General features: G+C 40.4%; 1 protein-coding gene and 1 long non-coding RNA gene across 3 annotated transcripts in view; both read left to right on the forward strand.

The window, feature by feature from the left end:
• The window catches only part of LOC131474192 (exportin-5), a 17,914-nt gene extending 16,558 nt beyond the window's left edge, over nt 1-1,356 (forward strand). The window contains exon 33 of the mRNA XM_058651944.1: nt 1-1,356. This exon is cut by the window's left edge and continues 893 nt beyond it. The gene's annotated coding sequence lies outside the window, so the exon portion shown is untranslated.
• Nucleotides 1,357-3,271: 1,915 nt separating this feature from the next.
• On the forward strand, nt 3,272-17,624 carry LOC131473496 (uncharacterized). Of its 2 annotated transcripts, none has more exons than XR_009242179.1 (3): nt 3,272-3,353; nt 11,623-11,694; nt 17,461-17,624. It is a non-coding gene; the product is annotated as an uncharacterized LOC131473496 (long non-coding RNA). The 2 variants fall into 2 exon arrangements; XR_009242178.1 differs by lacking the exon at nt 3,272-3,353 and adding an exon at nt 8,515-8,602.
• The last annotated feature ends 3,464 nt before the right edge of the window (nt 17,625-21,088 follow it).

The raw sequence follows: 21,088 nt of genomic DNA on the forward strand, positions 1-21,088 counted from the left end.
AAGGAATTGTCTAAAAATAGCAAATATTTGCTCTGCTATGCCACAAATGGACCTTGATTCTGAATTCAGTCATTTTATTTTGTGTCTTTTTTTATGTCATTGTTTTTGAGCGTTGTTTGCCCAGCACCACACACCACCAAGCTTGTCATATACATGTTGTAAATTCAGAGGTCGGTGTTGACTGTGATGTGAAGTGCGACACTGATGCTGCTGTTAAGTTCATGGTCAAAAAGTGAAATATGGGACAAATCCTGGCACACATTTGTTTATTTACAGTCAATGGACAAGCTTGAGTTTAGGTTTTGTTTTTTGTTTTTTTTCATGAAGCTGAAGGATGTGTTCATGGTACCTCAGGTGAGACGTTCCCTAAGATGGGGTGAAAATATTTAATAGAAACAAATTTCAAGGGAAGGAAAAAAAAAAGCAGCTGGATTATATTTTTATGAGTGGTCAATTATGAACAACAATTGTCTTTGTTGCACATGTTACGCTGTAGTTGGACAAAGCAATGATTTGCCTGGTCTTTATATTGACACGATATAAGTACCGAGTACTGTTTGAAATTGTTTATTTAACGCAGAGCACATATCATACTACAAATGCTACTGGTGCTTTTTGTGCCATTACACTCTCATAAGACTGGAAAAACGACGACACAAACTAACATGTGTCTTTAAGGAAAAAGTGATGAATTAAGGTTGAACTAATGAGTAGCTTAATCCAAGTTTTTATGTTTCATAACTATTCACTTAGTGGTGATCTGTTTTTAATGTATTATTTTGTTTTGTGCTGGTTGTTTTGCCAGACACGAAGAAGGAAAAAAAAAACCCTGAATGAACCAACACTACATTCCTGTTTTGTCCAAGGTATTGTTTTTAAGCTCTAAGGGAGCTGTCAAAGTACATCATGGTGGTTATGAAAGTATGTTTTGTGTGTATTCAAACCAAATAAAATGGATATTTTGTAGATGTGATTTTGTTTTGAACAGGTTCACACCCTTCTCACCAAAAAGTGGAACATTTCTCATTAATTTTCCAGTGAGGTGATTTCCCTGCCTTTGTGATGATTTTTTTTTGACAAGGCCGTTTGAAAAGATGCTTGTTCAACACTAAGATTTTCCAGTACAGCGATTTATTTGGAAATAGACTTTTCAAGTTTGTGGTGTGGTTTGTATGAACTTTGTTTTAAATAAATCATCTTTTGGATTTTGATTTAGAGGAAGGACATTGAGATTTAAATGCTTTATGTTGACAAATTCACGTTTTGTTATGTCGTTTCATTTTGTATATGGTTGATTTGATGTTTTGCAAATTAAATTGTGGCAGTAAATAAATCACTGATACCTTAAGAAACGGGTATGTGACTTTGTTTTGATTGCTCCTCCTGTCACTTTTTTAATATGTATTATGTACAATCAAGTCATAAAATGTTCAGTTTTAGTGATGGACTAAGGATATAAAGTTTTATTTAAAAGATAAAGATCTTCAAGCATGTCCAGTTCATAGGCTACATTTAAATGGCACATGCATTTAAATAAACACATGCAATTTCGTACCAAGAAAATAATATACAGTATGTTTTAATGAATATTACAAATGGGACAATTTAATAGCCCAGTTTGAGGCCCACATGTAATACCTCCAAGGGCCACCAGGGAGCGCACAGTTAAATTGCACTGATGGAACTAACAAACTGTGTTTTTTACTTAAAACAAGATTGTCTTCTGTATTTTTGAGTTTAAATCACATTCATATATATTTATGTATCTATTAAGACACGTCAGCTTGTTTCCATCAGATTTAAGACATTTTAACGACCCGGAAGTTAGTTGGTTTTCAGCAGAGTCATTCACGTTTTAATCAACACTTGGTGAAACAGGTGTGTTTCCGTTCATCGTACTTTCACACATCTTTGAACGAGACCAACAACACCGAGGAATTATTTCACTTGCTAGCCTAACACCACTTGGCTTGAAAAATTTTGGCAAAAATGTTGTTTATTTATTTGTTTGTTTGTTTGTTTGTTTGTTTGTTGATCGCTTTCCATCCACCGGAAATATACAGTACGGAGCAGGAAGTGCCAACTAACTGCCCCACCCACGGGTTTGGCGGCAACAAGAGATGACGCAGGTGGAAGTCTTTGTCCCTGCACAGGTGTGAATATAACGTCGGTCAAAACAAAACTCAGGTAAGACACGGTACAAGAGACATTTCTCTCAATAGCAACAAGGCCAATAATAGTGCAGCAGGGAGTTTTTTTTTTTTTTTTTTACATGATATAAGATAAAATATATGCAAATTACTGCCACTTTATTGGGTACACCTGTCCAACTTCTTGTTCATGCTAATATCCAGTGTTGTAATAATTAGTTATTGTGCTGTACTGTGTACAAAATTCACATATCTGTACTGTACTTTGTTGTTTTTATTTCTAGCAACTTTTACCCCATATACTTTTACTTAAGTAATATTATATAAAGTGACTTCAACTTCTACCAAAGTCACTGGTAACAAGTATCCATTTGAGGTACTTTATACAAGACTACAAATATCTAATCAGACTTGATCAATCCTACCTGCCTGCGTTCAGACTGGGCATCATAATTTGGGGGAAAATGTGATTTGAGTGACTTTGAACATGGCATGGTTGTTGGTGCCAGACAGGCTGGTATGAGTATTTCAGAAAATGTTGTTCTGCTGGGATTTTTATACTTGGCCATCACAAGGGTTTACAGAGAAAATATTTTGGGAGCGGCAGTTCTCTAGGTGAAAATGCCTTGTTGATGCCAGAGGTCAAAGGAGAATGGACAGACTGGTTCAAAATGATAGAAAGGCAACACAAACCCACATAAACAACTTTTACTACCAAGCTATGTATGAAGAAGAAATCAGAATACATCAAAAACTTTTAAGCAGTTTGCAGAAGACCATCCTGGGTCTTAATCCTGCATTTTATTTGGTGTCCTATGTAGCTAATAAAGTGGCAGATGAGTGTATTAAATAAAAATAAATTTGAATCTGGAAGAGGCAGAAAATTGACTTTCAAAACTCTCCATTTACAGTATGAATTCAAAACTTGGCTAGCAATATAAATATGTATTCTATAATTGTTTATAAATTGTGAAGCCAAAAAGTACATTCTTTGATGACAACACATGTAACCGTGTAAGAAAAATAACAGTGAACCATGTGGTTTGACCTCCTCAAGACATTTTCACCGTTGCAGCGTGTAGTCTACACAACATTTATCATCTGCAGTGTACTTTGTTATTTCAGAAATTCCATGGGAACATTCCTTTGCATGTATTCCAGTGGTTCCCAAAATCCTCGGCGTTGGTGACACAGTGCCATGGGGTGAGTGAAACATTTATTGAAATTATAATGCATAAGCCTATATTTTTTACTTTCTTACAAAACTCTTTAGAGTACAATAGCTAGTAAATAACGTTTTTGTGCCGTAATCTCAGATATTTCACAGATTACGTCCAAACAATTCATAGTAGTAGTAGTAGTAGTAGAAGTAGTAGTAGTTTTTATCTTTTTTCACTCCCTGCATTTATGTGAATAAAACCAGAGAGTATAATTGGTCCCCGTGATCTGCCACTTGTTCAAACACTGAGTTGTACAAGTTCAGTGACCTGCACTCACTCGGCTTTGTTTGGGGCAGAAAATGGCATAATTATTCCAGTGAGTGACCAGGGCAGCTTTACTGTGCCTCATCTCTCAGTGTGTGTCCAGGCAGCTGTAAGGCTCTGCTTGCGTGTCAAGCTCGGTCAGACACATGGCTGCTAAATGGAGACGAACCCACACCTATCAACTACAGCCACAGTCTCCAGAAGGCTACTGTATGGGGGATTACAGGCATTTTCTGATTACTGCTCAACAAGACTGAACGGTCTGCTGCTCTGACCCCCTTTTTAACAGGGAGAAATAAACAGCTCACTGATGCTTTTATTGTATTGGTTTAGTTCTATGGGGACAGCGCACATTGATAAACATTTATGTAAATGTGCCAGAGGCTATTTTTCATCTGTAGTCCCTGGACAGATGTAGCAGTGTCCCATGTAGCCATCAAAACAAAATATAAAAGTGAAGTTATAACACTATACAACATAATCAAATAAAATAGAGAGAAATTAAGATAAATAAAAATGTAATTTAGGATACCCTATGGCATTAAGGTATTAGGTATTCATTATAGACTAACGTTATAGCACAGTTTGCAATGTCTTGTATTCAACACAGACTAACATTATAGACTAACTTTATAGCACAGTTTGCAATGTAGAAGACATTGCAAACTGTGCTATAAACTTAACACCCTAATTATAAAAAGACAAAACAGAGGCACAAAAGAAAATGTATGCACAAAATGAAATGCGTAAAACATCTGCACAGGTAAAGGAAAGCAGAGCAAGGAGGTGGCAAGTGATGGCAAAGAGCATAAAGCACATGCACACTCAGGACAGTTAAAGGTCCTGTGTGTGTAAAATGTAGGTGAAATTATTTTCATTTGGCAGAAATTGAAAATAAAATAATTATCCTTGGTGTACATTCACTTTTAGGGGTCGGAATCACCTCGAAATACATGACCCACGATACCAATAATATCCAGATTCAATGGAAGAAAACAGAACATCCGTGAAAAGTTAAAAGTGCAGGATTTCTCTATTTATTCACAACATGGAGAACAAAGTGCATCAAGTCCATATATTGATCACGGATGGGGCATCTCTTAACGTAGCCATTATCCTGCTGTAAGGTAACCTGCCCAAGTTTTATTTGAGCAGCGCCACCACGAGGAGACATGAAGTAGCGACGCCTTGGACCGCCATGTTTTTACAATAGCCCGATAGCTGTGCCAATCTCAGCTGACATAGGGCGATAGGCGGGGTACACCCTGGACAGATCATAAATAATCTATGTGCCCAGTTCTTTTATTCTTGTTGGGACAGGTTTCCATTGCAGTGCTGCTCTAACAGAAAGTGCAGACTGACTGACACATTTTTTCTCAGAGGGATAATACAGTCACCTCTTGTGACACCTGCAGTATGTGTCTGCCAGTAAAGACACACACTACTAGGGGAGACATTGTCAAATATTTTATGAGTGGGTGAGTGTGGATGCATCATTTAGTGCACTTACTGGGATGTTGTCTAACCTGGCTACATTTGTGGTAATTAAAAGACTTGTAAAAATGTATCTCCAGTGTCAGAATCAGCAATATTCCAAGTACTAAGGTGGCATGTGGACAAAAAGGGGGGGGGGGGGGGGGCTGTGCTGTGTCAGTTTGGCTTTGGTTACAGTAAACAAGTGGTTAAACGTTACACACACACCCTCTCGCCCAGCCCATAATGTCTCTAATCACGGACATCTTAATCAAACTGAGCAAAACATAAAGAATTGGCTGGCACTGTGGATTAGGTTAGGAATTTGGGGGAAGGGGGACACTCCTTAATGTAGGATGACAGTCCGGTGCCAGGAGTATGCCCTGTCCATCTGCCATTCCACTTACCCACCCACCCACTGACTCACTACTAACTGGTGCGTGCACGCAGACACACGTGTGTTATTTCTATGTGCACGCGCTGAAATACTCCACCCCGCACTCTGGCCCTGCCCTTGTCCTCACTTGGCCTGGGCAGCAGATGGTGAGGGGTAAGGCTTGTAGCCCCCCCTTCCCTACTCCAAGCCACAAGCCCATCACCCCCTATTTTTTTCCCCCCACGAACCCCACCCCACCCTTCTTTGTGTTGTTGAAGAGCCAGAGTGTTGAAAGGCGAAACTCCAGCTTGTCCCCCCCCCCCCACAAATCCTTGGCCGGCTGCCATTGGCGGGAATCAGTCAGGTGTCCTAATGCTTCAGTTAGGGGAGGAAACGCTGGTTAATCTGCCCATCGCGTGCCACTGGCCATGGCCTGGCCTCTTTGTGTCTGGCACCCCTCTGATCAGTCCCTCCACCCCTTCATCTGTCTTGTCCCCCTTCTTGTCCACTCCAGTTTTTCTTCCCCAAGACGGTGTCATCCTTTCTTAAGGATCAACCCCTCTTCCTTTCGGGGAGGCTTGTTGACCACAGTCTTTGTTGGTCAAACCCAAAAGTTCAGACAGTGGTCTAGTTTTACTGTTCAGCGATTTGTAATCCCTTAGTAGTTTGTGCTGACTCATCACGGAAATGTAATTAAGCGAATCGATTTTGCTATTTTTTTTTATGGGTGGCATCATCATAGAATGAATCATCCTATTATAACTTTTTGTGTTGTTTATTTTGTTTCCTGTATGTGAATTAAGCAATATTGTGTATCATTTGTTATTGTTAAATGTTTATATTTAATTAGATGGAGAAGCTGCCCTGATTGTGGCATCAACCATAGAAAAACCCTTATTGATTGCAACATATGTATAATTTACACTACAAATGTTAAAAAAGTAAAGACTGGTTTACACTCCTGCGTAGAAAAAAAAAACTGGTTAAATATGGTTTTGAAGTTATTAATGTACAGAAAACGTAAAAAAACAACAAGTTCCCAATATACATTCAAAGCAGTTATACATGTTGTACAGTATGACACCATGTATAAACATTGATATTGAATACTTGTTCTATTGCTATTGAAGAAAGGTTTATTATGATATATAGATTGTTTTGATTGAATTATTGCTCGCTCATAATGCGTATAGCAGATTGCAGAGGAATTTGACATTTTACAGCTTCTCTGCTGCTTCTAATTTAAAATACGTAGTGAGACTTCTAATGAAATCAAGTGAGATTGTATTGCTTGTATTCCACATCATCGCTGTTCTGTGACAGTCATAACAATCATAACAATAAAAGACATTCATGGTAAAAGCTGCTTTTAGTGAAATAAGTCAACACCGCCTACAACATTGCTTCCAATTGAATCCAGGTAATAATGTACTGTAGGAGTTGGAGGAAGAAAATCCACAATTTGAATTGCTTTATCGTGTGATTATCCCCGTCTTTATTGTAGTTTACTAGAGCTAGATCCTCACCATGGACTTTCACCTTCATTATACACAGGCATCATCATCTCATGCTCCTGGAAGGTGCACAGCTCTGATTACGATGAATGATGCTCAGATGCTACTTGGAGGAGGTTGATATGGTTGCGTAAACAGAGAGAGGGGTCATTACCATTTGACCCCTGCTGACCCTCTTTTTGATTGACCCCTGCATTTGGTCAATGCATCGGGAGTATAAGGTCAGAGTTCAGAGTATCCTCAGCTGTGCTGTCATGGAAACGGCAGCATTTGCTCTTCTTGTGGTCAGTTTAAATCTAAGGACAGTGGGTCATCCATTTTTTTTTTTTTAATGTTTGGTGTTTATTGGTTTAAAGCTCGATCTGATATGGAAGTATTGAAATGCAGGTGCATGTCGTGCTTCCTGGGCTGTTTTGAGGATAACGTGGCTGCAGATTTGTCCTGCTGATGAAACGTTTCGAACTGCTCGTCATATTGTACAGAGTTCTTCTTTGTGTTTTGCATTGGTAGTGCTGTCTTGGGTGTTTCATCATCACATGTGTGCAGCAATCGCAGAGCCCCCTTCTTTACTCTTATCGCCAAAGCTTCACAGTCCGCCATTGTGGTCAGCCGAAAACACACCCGTGGTGTGTTTTTCCACTTCCTGTTTGTGAGCGTTGTGAAGGGTTTCCTCGCAATCAGTGCTGCGGCGGGGGGAGAGAAAAAATCAATACTTTGAATATAACGTGTGGCCAATGGAACACAGGCGTGATTTATGTCGGAATGGCTACTCTCCGAATCATATGGGATTTTCGTTAGGTGGACAGATGAGTGGAGAGGAGGAGGGGTGGTAAGCACAGCGACCCAGAGCACGAAGAACTGTAAAAGGTTATGAAAAAAAAAGTGTGCTTGGCTGCTGTTGATCATGGCAGCACTCCTCTCCCCTCCCTACGGTCCCTCTCCTCGTTTTTTTTTTGTATCTCTCATTACACCATGCTCTCTGACCGTCCCGCTAATTGTAGCACTGTAGTATTACGAGACTAAAGACTGATGGGACAAACGCAACAAGAGTTAAGCAGGACTTGGACCACCAGCCAGAAGCGGCATATGTCCCTCTGCTCTCTAGATTAATGAGAGCATGTTCATATTACCATACAGTAAGAGGAGGGTGGGGGGGGGAGCTGGCAAATGAAAGGTGGAGGGGAGAGTGTAAGAGCCTTGCAGGCAGATTCAGAGGGAAGCACGAGGCAGAGGGGAATGAGGGGGAAGGAGGGAAGAGCAAGTCTTGAAAGGGGACAGAAAGATGGAAGTGTGGAGGCGGGAAAGAGGCAGAGAAGCGAGGACATAACAGCCATCGAAAAATGTGAGTCTGTGTGTGTGTGTTTGCTTTATTGCAGTGGCCCCACCTACCCCTCCATCCTGTTAAGCAGGCACAGTCGTCAGGAGGAGGGGTAGGATCCCCTCCCTCGGCCACTGACACACACACACTCACTCTCTCTCTCTCTCTCTGGCTCACACACACACACTGTGCTCTGTGAGGGAGCAGTCGCTGAAGAGCTCTGGATAGACCACACGAGGTTCTGCAGGTGTCCCCACCCTTCTCTCCTCACACTGATGCTTTAGAAGGTACTATGATCAATGTGTTTTGTCTTTCTTATGCCATCTTCTTCTTTAGTTTTTGGGGGGTTTTCGCTTTCTTCTTGTTCGCTCATCCTCACACGTCACGAGTAATCAGTGTGCCTCTGCTTCTACTGTGTGTGTGTGTGTGTGTGTTTCTGAGAGTGCATGAGAGTTGGTGTGACACTGAATGCACGCATGTTTGGTTGTTTACAAGCTCTGCTGTAGTCGGAAGGTTTCACAACTTCAGCAAGTGAGTGAATTTTGTCAGCTACATGTGTTCCAGCTCGATTATATTATCCTGCGATGCCTTTTTTCAAAACTAATTTAATCACGGTGGTGGCTTTGGCTGCTTGTTGCATTATTTAGTCTTGTATTTTATTACTTTTAATGGTACTCAAATCTTAAGGGATGAGGGATTCAAAGCACATTACGATTGCCCAGTGTACACCCTCCACATGTGTATTCATGATGTTTGGGTTGAGGCTTTCACTCCAGTCACATCTTGGCATCTTTGCGTTTTTAGTAGTGATGGAGACTGAAAGAGTTGGAGATGAGCAAATTGTCATTTAGTTTTTTTGTGTTTAAATGTTGAATAGTTAAATTAACAAAAAATGACTACTGGTCAGTTGAATTGTGGACATGCTGTTTTAAATTGTCTTCATAAAAAGTATATTGGAGTCAAAGTTTTAATCAGTCACAGGTCTAAACCTCTTAAATGCTCAGAATATGGGAGATGGCAGCAAAATGACTAATCAGAGTGTGTGTGTGTGTGTGTGTGTGTGTGTGTGTGTGTGTGTGTGTGTGTGTGTGTGTGAGAGAGAGGGAGAGCACATGTCGTGCGTGCCATGTACTGTACTGGTGAACACCCAGTGCAACTCTCCCCTATCACTTCAAAATATGGAGGCATAGTGTAAAGAGGCACTCCTTATAAGTTAAAAAGTCACTATATGAATATTTGTATTATATTTGTAGGTGCAACTGCATTTTAAAGTTCAAATTTATTATAATTCTACATTGTATAAGTCAATTAAAGTGTTTGGTTAAATGGGATGACTAAGCTTTAATGCTTGTATTATATTCTGGGGTTTAGTTTGAGAATCTTGCTCCCCATTTATTTTTGTTTATTCATGATGACACATTAATGACTATACACTCTGCAAATGACCACCATTTTTTATTTTAGAATGACCTCACTTATTGATATTTAAAATTAGTACAGGCCATTGAATCTTTCGTTCAAAGAGACCTGATGAATAACTCCGCTAAATCTATTATATTATCTCTTGTATGTAACATGCATGTGCTTTATTGGTGGACATTTGGTGCACCTGCCATCTTCTGCTAATATGAGAGATGGAGGTTCAGTGTAAAGTGGCACTCTACTTTAACATCATTCATTTTGAGAATTTTATTTCAATGAATAAAACATTTGTCTCACTTCTCCTGCTTTCATTTATTAGCTTGTTCCACAAAAATGATTTCACACTCATTTCATTCTGAGGTTTTTGGTACAGCTTGACAGTGCTATTCAAAATGTGCACATCCTTGTTTGCAAATTAAGCTTGTGATCGTTTGTTCAAACAGACCTGAGGAATAACGCCTAATCTGTCTTTCAAATGTGTTTCCTCCTCTATATCTCATCCCTTTCTTCTGTTCTTCCTTTAGGTTAAAGCAGTGTTCTCTTCCCCCTCCCTTTTTTTTAGGCTTGTATTGACCTGTTAATAGTATTATCCTCAGAGCGTGTGGCAGGGCCAGGGTCACATCCCTCTAGGGTTTGGATGGTCAGCTCCCTGACCACAGTTTGGTTAGAGAGTGACCAATAGGACCTAAGCTGTGGTCATCCTTCAATCTAGCTCCTTTCACAGCAGAGGTCAAGCGAGTCAAAGGGTAATAAGTTTAACCCCTGGAGGAGTGAGAAGTCAGAGGTCACAAACAAGGTTTGAGGGGAGAAGGTTTTGCGTCATCAATCAGTGGCAGTACTGGTTATATCTGTGCATATCAACGACACCAACTCGTTTCTGTCAATCTCATCTGCATGGCTTACCAAACACAAAGGGCAGCAACGATAGTCATAGAAATGTGAATGAAAGTAACGTGCAGAGGAGTGGTTTAGCTGTTTAGCTCATACAGTAACATTTGTATCCTTTCTCTATTATGCCTCCCTTTCAATGACGTCCACGTTAATGTTGTTAATGGTAATTCTGCTTTATTTTCTCCACAACAAATGTTTGTCAGGAAGAAAATGTGTTCACTAATCAGGAATCAGGTTTCCTAATATAGTTTTTATTGCTACCATAAGGCCATAGGTTCATTTATTTATTTTATAACTAATTATTAATGCACGTGTTTATTCGTCGCGGCGATCTGTGTATTGTTTTGTATTGAAATACATTCTGCATTGAGAGGAAAACCCCTGAAAGTAAGGGCTTTATCGATATTTCTGTTCTATTTTCTGGGCGCATTGACGACTGTTTTCACATGACTTTATGTAAATGATGTTGCATTCATTTGGAAAGGGTGTGGCCTTTTCACTACATTTCGAAATTCCGTACATTTTCTGCCAGCGCTCATTGTCACAGTCTCACTGGTGTATCGTTTATTTTTTTCTTTAAGGGGGGATTTTATTCACGTAACAATACACATCAGTAACGTAGCATTTTCTTCCAATTCACCTGCAGATGAGCAAGTGTATCCCTGCTTATAAATCTCACGTGGTGCTCTGCTGATGTTTCCTCTTCCTGGCTGATGTTAGCGATGTGTCAGCATTACGCTAGGCTTGCCTGCTTGGCTGCTGAGGCCGTGGTGGCGAGCGGCCCATCCTGGCCTGGCCAAAAGCCAGACCAGACATGTCTTGGTATGAGACGACAGATGAAACACGATCAAGGATTGGGGGAGAAACAGTTTAATACCATATGCAGCGTTGTTGATTCGTATTCACATTCACATAAGAGTTTTAATGATTAATGGCTTTTTGTCTGTGTGTGTGTGTGTGTGTGTGTGTGTGTGTTTGTGTTTTGATTTAACAGTGGACCCTGACGGGAGGGAGAAATAATCTACAAAGTCAGCAGATGAAAAAGGCCACACGACAGTGATTCCAGGTTGGTCTCAGAACCCCAAAAATGTCGCAGTTAAATCTTATGGTCACCGCAATTGACCTGGGATACATTATTATAAGGGAGCGTCCACTCACACATTACACTGTTGGGCTGTGGTGCATACTGTATACTGAGATGCATGCACGCCTTTTAGGTTTGTGAATAGGAGATGTACATGTTGCTCAGTCAGCTACTGCTCATAGACACAGACCATCAATCACAAATGCACGGTGAGCTGCATTGCTCTTTCGCTGGTCCCTCAAGTCCTTTATCGGGGCTGGAATTACACAGCACTTTACCCCCGTCACTGCGTTTTTCTGGACTCTTGTCTTAACCCTGCACTGTAGACTCCTACGGCACATTTGTGAGGTGCCACAGATTTTAAAAACTGTGACGAAAAGGTTACAAAATAATTTCCCAGTCGCTGTAATGCTGTCAGCTTTGTATTGCCTAGTTGAGCCATTTAGACTAATTGACTAACAAAAGCATTGGGTAAAATGTTTTTTTTTATGCATTTGCAAAAAAAAACCTGTCTCTGTGCATGTAAGCAGAGTATTAGAACTAATATTTAAAGGTCCTGACCCCCATTTTTTGTCCTGACCATTATCATCAATATGCATGGCTTCATACTTCTGGTATAATTGTTCTTGTTCTGTTATATTTTCCCTACAAGATTATTCGTTTGCTGTTATGGCACATTTCACTCATTCATTATCTATAGGTGCATGTATGGGCAGAGGCCAGGTGTTTTTGATAGATGAGTGTAAAGACCTTGGCTTCTGGATAAGAAATGAGGCAGCGTATCCTGACGACTCTTTGCGTTTTGCAATACCAGCGAGGTTTTTTGTGGAGCGTGTGTGATAACAAGCAGGTGGGCTGGTTATTGTTGCGATAAGAGCGTGTGGTCGATGATGTGGTCAAGGTCTTGTCTTTCGGACATAGTTTGATCAGCTGAAAGGTTCACTTCACATTTATCTCTTGAACTGCAACAGTTGCCAGAGCCACACACAAGCACACCACGCAGAAGGGCTAAATTCACAAGGCGCGGCGTTTCAGGCTCTCAGGAAAACAACTTTTCTTCTTTTCAACTGTGGAAAGTTCTTTAAATTTCAATTTAGCACCCACAACATAGTGTAGGAATGGATAGTAGTTAATTTAAGTAATTTTGCATGTAACCATTTATTGGGAGTGGCTTGTGGTTAGCTGTTGTGCCTCACAGCATCAGGGTTCTTTGTTCGAATCCTGGTTTTAGCATCTTTCTCCATCTCTGAATAAGAGATAGAGACGTGCCCTCTGAGTGTGTCTTAATTAACTGGTGGTCATCTCAATGTTATCAAGAAATGCTGCTTGTAAAGGTCACTTATTACAACTCGCTATGTTGTGATGCAGCCAATAAAATGGCCAATAACTGACTCTGACAGTCGTGCACTAATGAGAACACTTTTGTCAAGACTTTGATCCTCAGCATTCCTTTCAAAATAACAACACCTTCATTGTCATTCATGACACTCTGGAATAATGATCCAAAAACTTGACCAAGAAATCTTATTGTTATTGATAAAACAATCTCAATTGTTTTCTTAGTGAATCAATCAGCTGTTTGGTCTATGAAATGTCAGAAAATGGTATAAAATATTGATCGCTGTTTCCAAACCTCAGAATGACGACATCCACAAATGTCTTGTTTTGTCCACAAAACAAAACACGAGTTTACTGTCGTAGAGCAGCAAAGAAACCAGAAAATATTGATTTTAAAGTATCTGAAAACACAGAACAATTAACTGGATTATCAAAATAGCTGGTGATTAATTTAGTAGTTGATTAACAGTCCGTCAGTAGTTGCTACCGTACGAATAATTGGATATGAGGCTCTTTGTGCCGATGTTGCGGCTCTGCAGGTTAAAAAGTATCTACATAATCTGAGGTGCGCGAGTGAAGCACTTTGTCACCGTTTTAGACGCAGTGTGTGTGTCGCGTGACACACAGTTGTACAGTGTGTGTTACATGACTAGAACTAGGCGTTTTCTTCAGCTCCAAGAAGAGTAAAGGAGACTCGGTAACAGATCCTGTTATCATCGTTCAAACATTTTAATTTCAGCACGTTAATAGTGACATTTCACTTCAATTTTTATAAGGTAAAATGATTATGAAATGTAATCTGAAATGTAATATTTGATTATTTCTAGGTGTATAACACAAGAAGGGGTTTAGAGTGCTTAAAGTAAAGTGGGGCCATGTTCAAGAGCGCAAATTGCAGTATCTTTTTAAAGAGATGCTTTTAGTCAACACTCAGTAGTTGTTTTGATAGTGAAGCTGTCTCCAGATGGGGAGAAAAGTTGATGAGGTCTCATTCAAGGCTGGTGTTTGTTAAAATGAAGGTGATGAACAGAGACCTTGAAATGACCAGAGACCTATGACGCAAGGCTCCTTGGGAAAAGGCCATTCCTTCAATTGGCCTCGATCGACTCCTCGCTCATTTACATGGAACATAAATTCACATTTTAAATGGAAGAAAATTGCTCGGGCGGCTGATACACTGGAGCATATGAAATTATAATTGTAGCGTGCTGCGTTGGTGTGTGTTTCAGGGTGATAGAGTACTGAAGAGATGCGGGCAGGAATTATGCATCCAATAACTGAGATGGGATGTAAATATGGACAAGAGTAGTTTGATGTGCCACCGGGACTGCAGTGCAGGGGCTAAATGGCAACCAGTCTCACACTGTACTGAAACTGGTCTCACAACCCTAAAGTTTGTGTTTTATATCGTAGGTATCTGGTCTCATTGAAGTGTTTGCCTGCCAGCAGATCACTTCTGTGTAGGTAAAGCTGCAACTAACAGTTATTTTACATTTAACCTACAGATTCTTTCCTCAGTGCATAAATGATTGTAGACAAGCTCACAAAGCAGCAAATCCTCACACTGGAAAATCCTGGAACAAGATTATTTTTAAGTTTGTTTTTTCCCCTTTTAAAACAAGCATCAAAACTTACTTCATATTTAATAATGAATTCATTTTATGTTGATTTATCATTTGTAGCTTAATAGAAACGGTGGTACGTTAATTAGGGCGGAATCATTTATAAACGGTGCTATTAGCGAAATTGCAGTGACTGCAGTTAAATTCTTAAACATGTTTCTCATACACGTCAGAAACAGTTTTCATCCTTGCAATGGGATATAGATGAGTTCTTGTTTGACGGCGACATGTTGTAAAGAGACATCATATGTGAGAACCCTTGGAAAAACTGATATGTGTAACAATTAAATTTATTGATGGCCCCTTGAGCTGAGCAGTGTGGCTTTTGAGGGGGTCCACAAACAAATAATCAAATCTGTCAGACACATCGCAATAAATACAGTATTTTCCTCAAATCAGTTCTATTTTCAGTTCTAGCATTAATTCATACAGACGACCGTGACTTCAAATCTATCACAATACGAGGCACTGAAACAAAGATAATGTTGACTTTAGGTTCATATAATACACATTCTGACTGTTTTACGTGCATTTAATTGTGCATCTTGTGGTTGTTCAATAGATCATCTACTGTTGCAGGACGATGCCCTTTGCTCGTTTCTTTACTCTTGTGTCCCTCCCTCATCCTACAGTCCCTCCATCCCTCCCTTTCTTTGCACAGTTTTTTTTTTCCTTTCACCTCTACAGTAGGGCTCCTAACGGAAAGGGCTGAGACAAACACACATGTCACATCAGTTCACGGAGATTCCAATTGTTTTTATTCACCGTGCACGTCAGAGGTCTTTGGGTTAGCCTGTGTTTCTCAGCGTGGCTTTGTATATGCAAGTGCAACCCCACACACATCATTTGACACAGCTCCTGCACACCATTCTCCACGTCCATTCACATTTCAGGACTCGTATATTGTACATCTCCTCCTCTCTCTCTCTACGTACACTGTTTATATACTGCACTATTTTCCATCCGAATTTCACCTCATGTCACTCAGTCCGAAACTGAACCATCAACACATAGTACAATATGGCTCACCAGGAGGCCCATGTTTCATAATTTGCTCTGCTCCGTCCATTGTATCGTCCTCTTTGATACATTTGCCTCCAACTGATACAATGCGTCAGTCTTTTTGTTAAACCAAGACAATTGCTTACAGTGATGGTCCAGCGCCTTAATGAAATACTCAAGCAACCACAGGGCTGCGGGGTACAAAGGTCATGTTTTTCTCTTAACGTTACATGACAGCTAACAGAGGGGACAGCTCGGTGACAGGGCTGAGACTAACGTTTAAATGGTGATATCATTGTTTTATTAACAATTGTTTAAAACACATAAGAACTACTTTTCAGAATAGCCCTTGATGAGACACGGTGAACTAACTAAACTAAACTAAAAAGAAAAAAACAATGATCTTGACCTTCCCAGCATACGACTGAACCCTCATGTGATCTTCAAACCTAAAACAATAGTCAAATATGGGGGGGTGGAGGAGAGATTTGCAAAAATGTCCCCCCCTTAATTTGGAAGGACTTGTTATTTGCAATCATACAAAGGCAACGTCTTTATTCAAGGGTCACTGGTACCGTCTTAGACTGACCCTTTTCTTTCTTCTGTCTTTTCTCACTTCCCTCTGGCGGCTCTGGCTGGTTTTAAAGTTTTAAACCACACAGCAAAGCCAGTAGAAGTAGCTCAAGGCCAAAGACTACGGTCTGTTAAATTAAGAAAGATATATATCAGTAAGTGCCACTTAAGTCTACAAATTGTGCTGATGACCCAGCGTTCGCATATCTTGTTTCGTTTAGTGTGGATTACACACAGCTGTTGTTTGCAAGGTGTTTAAGGTGTTTAAGATGATAGTTTAGCTGTTGCTGAATCAATGTAGGGACTTTATCACAGAGTACAGTTATTTGTATTTTCTATTTTTAATTGCAGTGAATGATTACAATGCTGAAGTGTTGGGGGCAGGTTTGTGGCGGGAGGGGGGGGGGGACTCATGATGTTGGGACAGATGGCATTAGCTCTAGCTGTGCTGAGCTCAGTGGGACCCGAAGCTTAAGAGGTTAGGCCTGTCAAAACCACTCTGTTCATTCACTGCCTAACAAAGTGTTGACTGTCAGCCTGTTCCGTTTAATAAACTTAAGATTTTTCTTTTGTCAACGCCTGAGCAACACTTTGCAACTCGATGACCTGAATATTCCAACATGCATCCAGGCTCAAAGGGAAAAGATGCCACCTCTGGCAAAAGATTTTTCCAAAATGTGTGCACATATGTCAGTTTAAATGTATAGTGTTTTGTTAATGAAGCATGTTATAGCAAGATGTGGGCATAACCATGATGATAATAGATATATTAAATGTGAAAAATACATTGATACACTAGTTATCTAAACAAAATGTATTTATTTTTTGTCCTTTTTTACTTCTATTCTATGCAACGCAGATGTAAACAGGAAAGGTTAAGGATGAGGAGGAATTATTTAGAACGAACGTATTGGAGTTTCACGAAGGCACCAGGACGCCTCATATTCAGTATTTTGTTGTGCCACATAAAGTGTGTCATTATTTCAGGCATCGTGCTTCACCACAAGAGGGAGACATACTGTAACAGCATACTGTACTCTGTCCACACAGGACCACTCAGCTCATCTGTCCTGAAGCACAACTGAAGTACAAGTTATTATAGTATTTTTGAACTGTCATGTGATGATTAAGTTGAGTAAACACACACTCTCACTCTCTCGCTCTCTGTCTCTCTCTCTTTACCCTCTTTTTTCTTTCTCTCAATTTGTTTCAGGGCTTGTTGAGGTTAAAGGCTGGTGAGTGGTGACCTGAGCGAGAGGCCAGTGTGACATCTGACCTCTAGCTGGGTGTGCGGCTGACCCTGGAGGATACTGCTCCACAATGGGAGGCACGTGCCTCGTCCTTGTCACCATGGTAACACAAGACCTTTTAGAATCAGTGGGGGTGCAGGGGTCAAAGCGTGGTCTTTATCCTGATCTGTGTTAACCATCTGCTGCCAATTGACTCTTATAGATATAACATGTACCTATGTATGTGTGTGTGTGTGTGGCTGACTGTGTAATCTCTGCAGGCAACTGTGATGGTGCTTTAAATTCTCACAATCACCTGGAGAGATTCTGCAGTTTTTCTCAATATGCGCCACTAAATTGTTTAACCTTTTAAAACCAAACCCTCAAAATGTCCGTCTGGACTTTTTTTGCTTATTTTAACCATAAAAGGATCTGAAAATGTCCTGTGACTAAGAGCTTTTGCCCATTTTTCCAGAATAACTTTCAATATCTGGCAGTTATTTACAATGTACTGCATGTGAAAAACACCGTAAGTACATGAACGCCAGATTTTGCGTGTTAAGTTTGAAATTTGAACAGTATAAAACGTATTTAAAATAAAACAAATTTAGTTTTTGTCTCAATGTCCAAAAACAGAACAAAAAATGGAAACTGTGTGCAGGTGTTTTTCCCACTTTTTCCCTTTCTGGTGACAAAGATGCTGGTTCACCGGCTTCCTGCAACAGTGTGAGTGAAATTACCGTAATAACCACATGTTGGCTTTGACTTGCAACTTCTCAGCTTTCAGAAACCGTTGAAAATGTCACCTAATTACGGTAATGCAAAGTGCACTTGTTAAAGTTACTTACGTTCTCAGAAAAACGTCTGACAATGTTGTAACTCACATGAGTAGTGGGCTATTTTCCCATTATAGTGGACTTTTTGCAACCCGCAAATTCGCCCCCTGGTGGCTGTTCACTATGTCTTTACTCTCACATTAACAGACTCCAGCAAACTGCAAGACTAAAACCACTTTGTATATATGGTCTATGTTGGAAACAAGCACTTTTAGCAGATGTAGTGTAGAATGTGCCTATAGGAGTACAATGTAGCTGACTATTCACTATTCACACTCTCACATTTTTAAACCTAGACTCAGGTTGAAAAATCTTCTGCAGTGTGATTGGAGGGCAAATTGTTTACCAAAGGTTGGCTGAAAAACTGTCTGCTTACAAGAAACTGTGATCAAAGTGGATTTCACACTCAGGCTTAAGGTAATAATGATTGCCCAAGAGAAGAAACGATTCCTTGTGACAGTTTTGCTTAGTCTTTTTGTGTCTGACTCTAAGTGAGTCAAAACAGTCAGTGATTGGGTGAAAGAAAAAAAGAAGGGGGAAGATTATTGAATTACAGTCCTGAATGAGGGCCAACAGGTGCAGTCCACCTGGAAGAAAGCGGGTTTCACACTTTATACTTTGCCTCTTTGATGCTGTAAGAACTGCACACTCACCACAGAAAAAAACACAACCACCCTGATCCTGCGACCACTCCGCCACCCCCACCACTTTGTAAAAACCCATAAACACAATAGAAGCCTCCAGCTTTAATTTACAGTAATATTCAGCACTCAATACGTTTTCTTTTACTCATTAGCACTACCATTCCTCCTCCTCCTCCTCCTCTCTCTCTCTGTCTCTGTATCTCCTGGGTTCTCTCCCCACTCTCACCCCCCCCTTCATCTCTGGTTTTCCTATCTCATCGCCTTCTCCTTGTGTTCTGCTGTGTCTTGGTAAAATCTCAGCTGGCAACTGTGAGTCGTTCACTAGCTGCTCTCACAATGGCCTCTGGGATTATGCTAAACACAGCGCCTCGGCTGCTCTCCACATCGACTGGCGTCAGAGACGCCCTTTGGAGCACACAGGAAAGAGATGGAGGCTTCTCAATGAAGATGTCACTGCAATTACACAAGCACGTTTCACAGATACCCTCGCTGTCTGCTCTTCCTCCTCTTGCATCCCCCTCCCTTCCCGCTTTTTTTTTTTATTATTTTCTTTTCGACAGCCTTTTGAAGTGCTGCCTCATCTCTCGCAGCTCCTTCATAATGCATGTCCATTTTGAATTTGCATGAATTTACTTTCCAGATGCTTCTCCTGCCATCTTGACTTACAGTGATGTGTACTGTACAGTACTGGGCTATTGTGTCATCGTTGGATGAAAAGGAAATAAAACAGCTTGTTTTTATAAGTTAATTTTTGTTCATCATTCCTCCTGTCATCGGGAGGTATTACAGAAGGAACTAAAGGTTTTGTGAAGTGTGCGGCGGTCGCTGCCCCTGCAGTGATGCTGGGGCGAAGACGAGCTTTCTGATGCGGATGATACTGCATCAGGAACTGATTGGCCGATGCTCAATAGCCAACAGTATCTGATGCATTGCCCTCAGCATCGAAGGAAACATCACTAGGTCCTGGTTGTGAAAAAAGTAAACCTCCCTGATTCCTCAGCTCTTAAGTTTAAAGTTTAAAATTGAATTTTTTTTTTTTTTTTTTTTTGCTGCCAGAACTGTTAAACAGTTAAAATAAACAGATGCTGAGTTGCGACATGGTTACCCCAGAATTAGACTGTGTTTGTGTACATGTATGTTAGTCACCCTTGTAGGCTGGGGGATTGTGTAATGATGATCACAGAGATGTTGTGAAACTCAAAGCAGCACTTATGTTAAGCTCAGGTCCAATCTATCAACTCTTGACGTTTAAACGTACATTCATGCTATCTGGTGTCATGTTCGCCCCCCCCCCCCCGTTCGTTCAAGTTCAAATGGGACATCTGAGTCAATCGAGGTCACGTTTTGGCTTTCCTTCTCCCTTTCTCCTGTCTGCCAATTTCCGTTGTAATGAATTTGTACATGTACTGCATCAATTTTTACCCGTATCTGCTTTGACTACAACAACATTGCTGTGGAGACTCTCACACACCCTGAGATGCACCCAGGAGCGCACACCCACTTTGGTCTCACCTTGATTTGCAGGCAGCAGCTTTGGTTTTCAGTGCGGAATAGGACCAAAGGGAACAGATCTGTCATCCTCTCTTTCATTAGACCTGGATACATTCTACTATTAATGTCTACAAAGTGGTTTTGATTAATCAAGTGCTTTATCAAACTGTCTCTGCTGACTCGTGACTACTTGCCAAGTCAAATAAACTTTGAGTGAAGAGCCTTTTTGCACATGTATTTTGTGCGTCATCTGTGTTTTGTAGACATTTTTTTATTCACGTCATACTCTGTACCGGTTCATTAAGTCATCATGTGAGTCAATGTTAAAGCTGCAGTCTGTAAGAATTAGTTGCAACTAAAGGGGAAATTTAGGGAACTAGGGTGGCCTTTGCGTACCAGAAAGGATGTTGTTGTTTTGTTTGTTTTTATGGTTCAGGCGGTTTTAGAAACATGGTGGTGTGAGATGGCGTCCTCTGTAAGGCAAAGCCTTTGCTTAAAGCACATATAATAGTCTTTTTCTAAGGCTAAGAAACAAAACAAACACTGACACAAACATACTATTTAAACCCTCCCACACGTTACATACTGGACCTGAAAAATTCACACCGAGCACAAGCGAAACACTGACGTTTATCTGTTTA

The sequence above is a fragment of the Solea solea genome, chromosome 15, assembly GCF_958295425.1.
Source record: "Solea solea chromosome 15, fSolSol10.1, whole genome shotgun sequence".
Lineage (NCBI taxonomy): Eukaryota > Metazoa > Chordata > Actinopteri > Pleuronectiformes > Soleidae > Solea > Solea solea.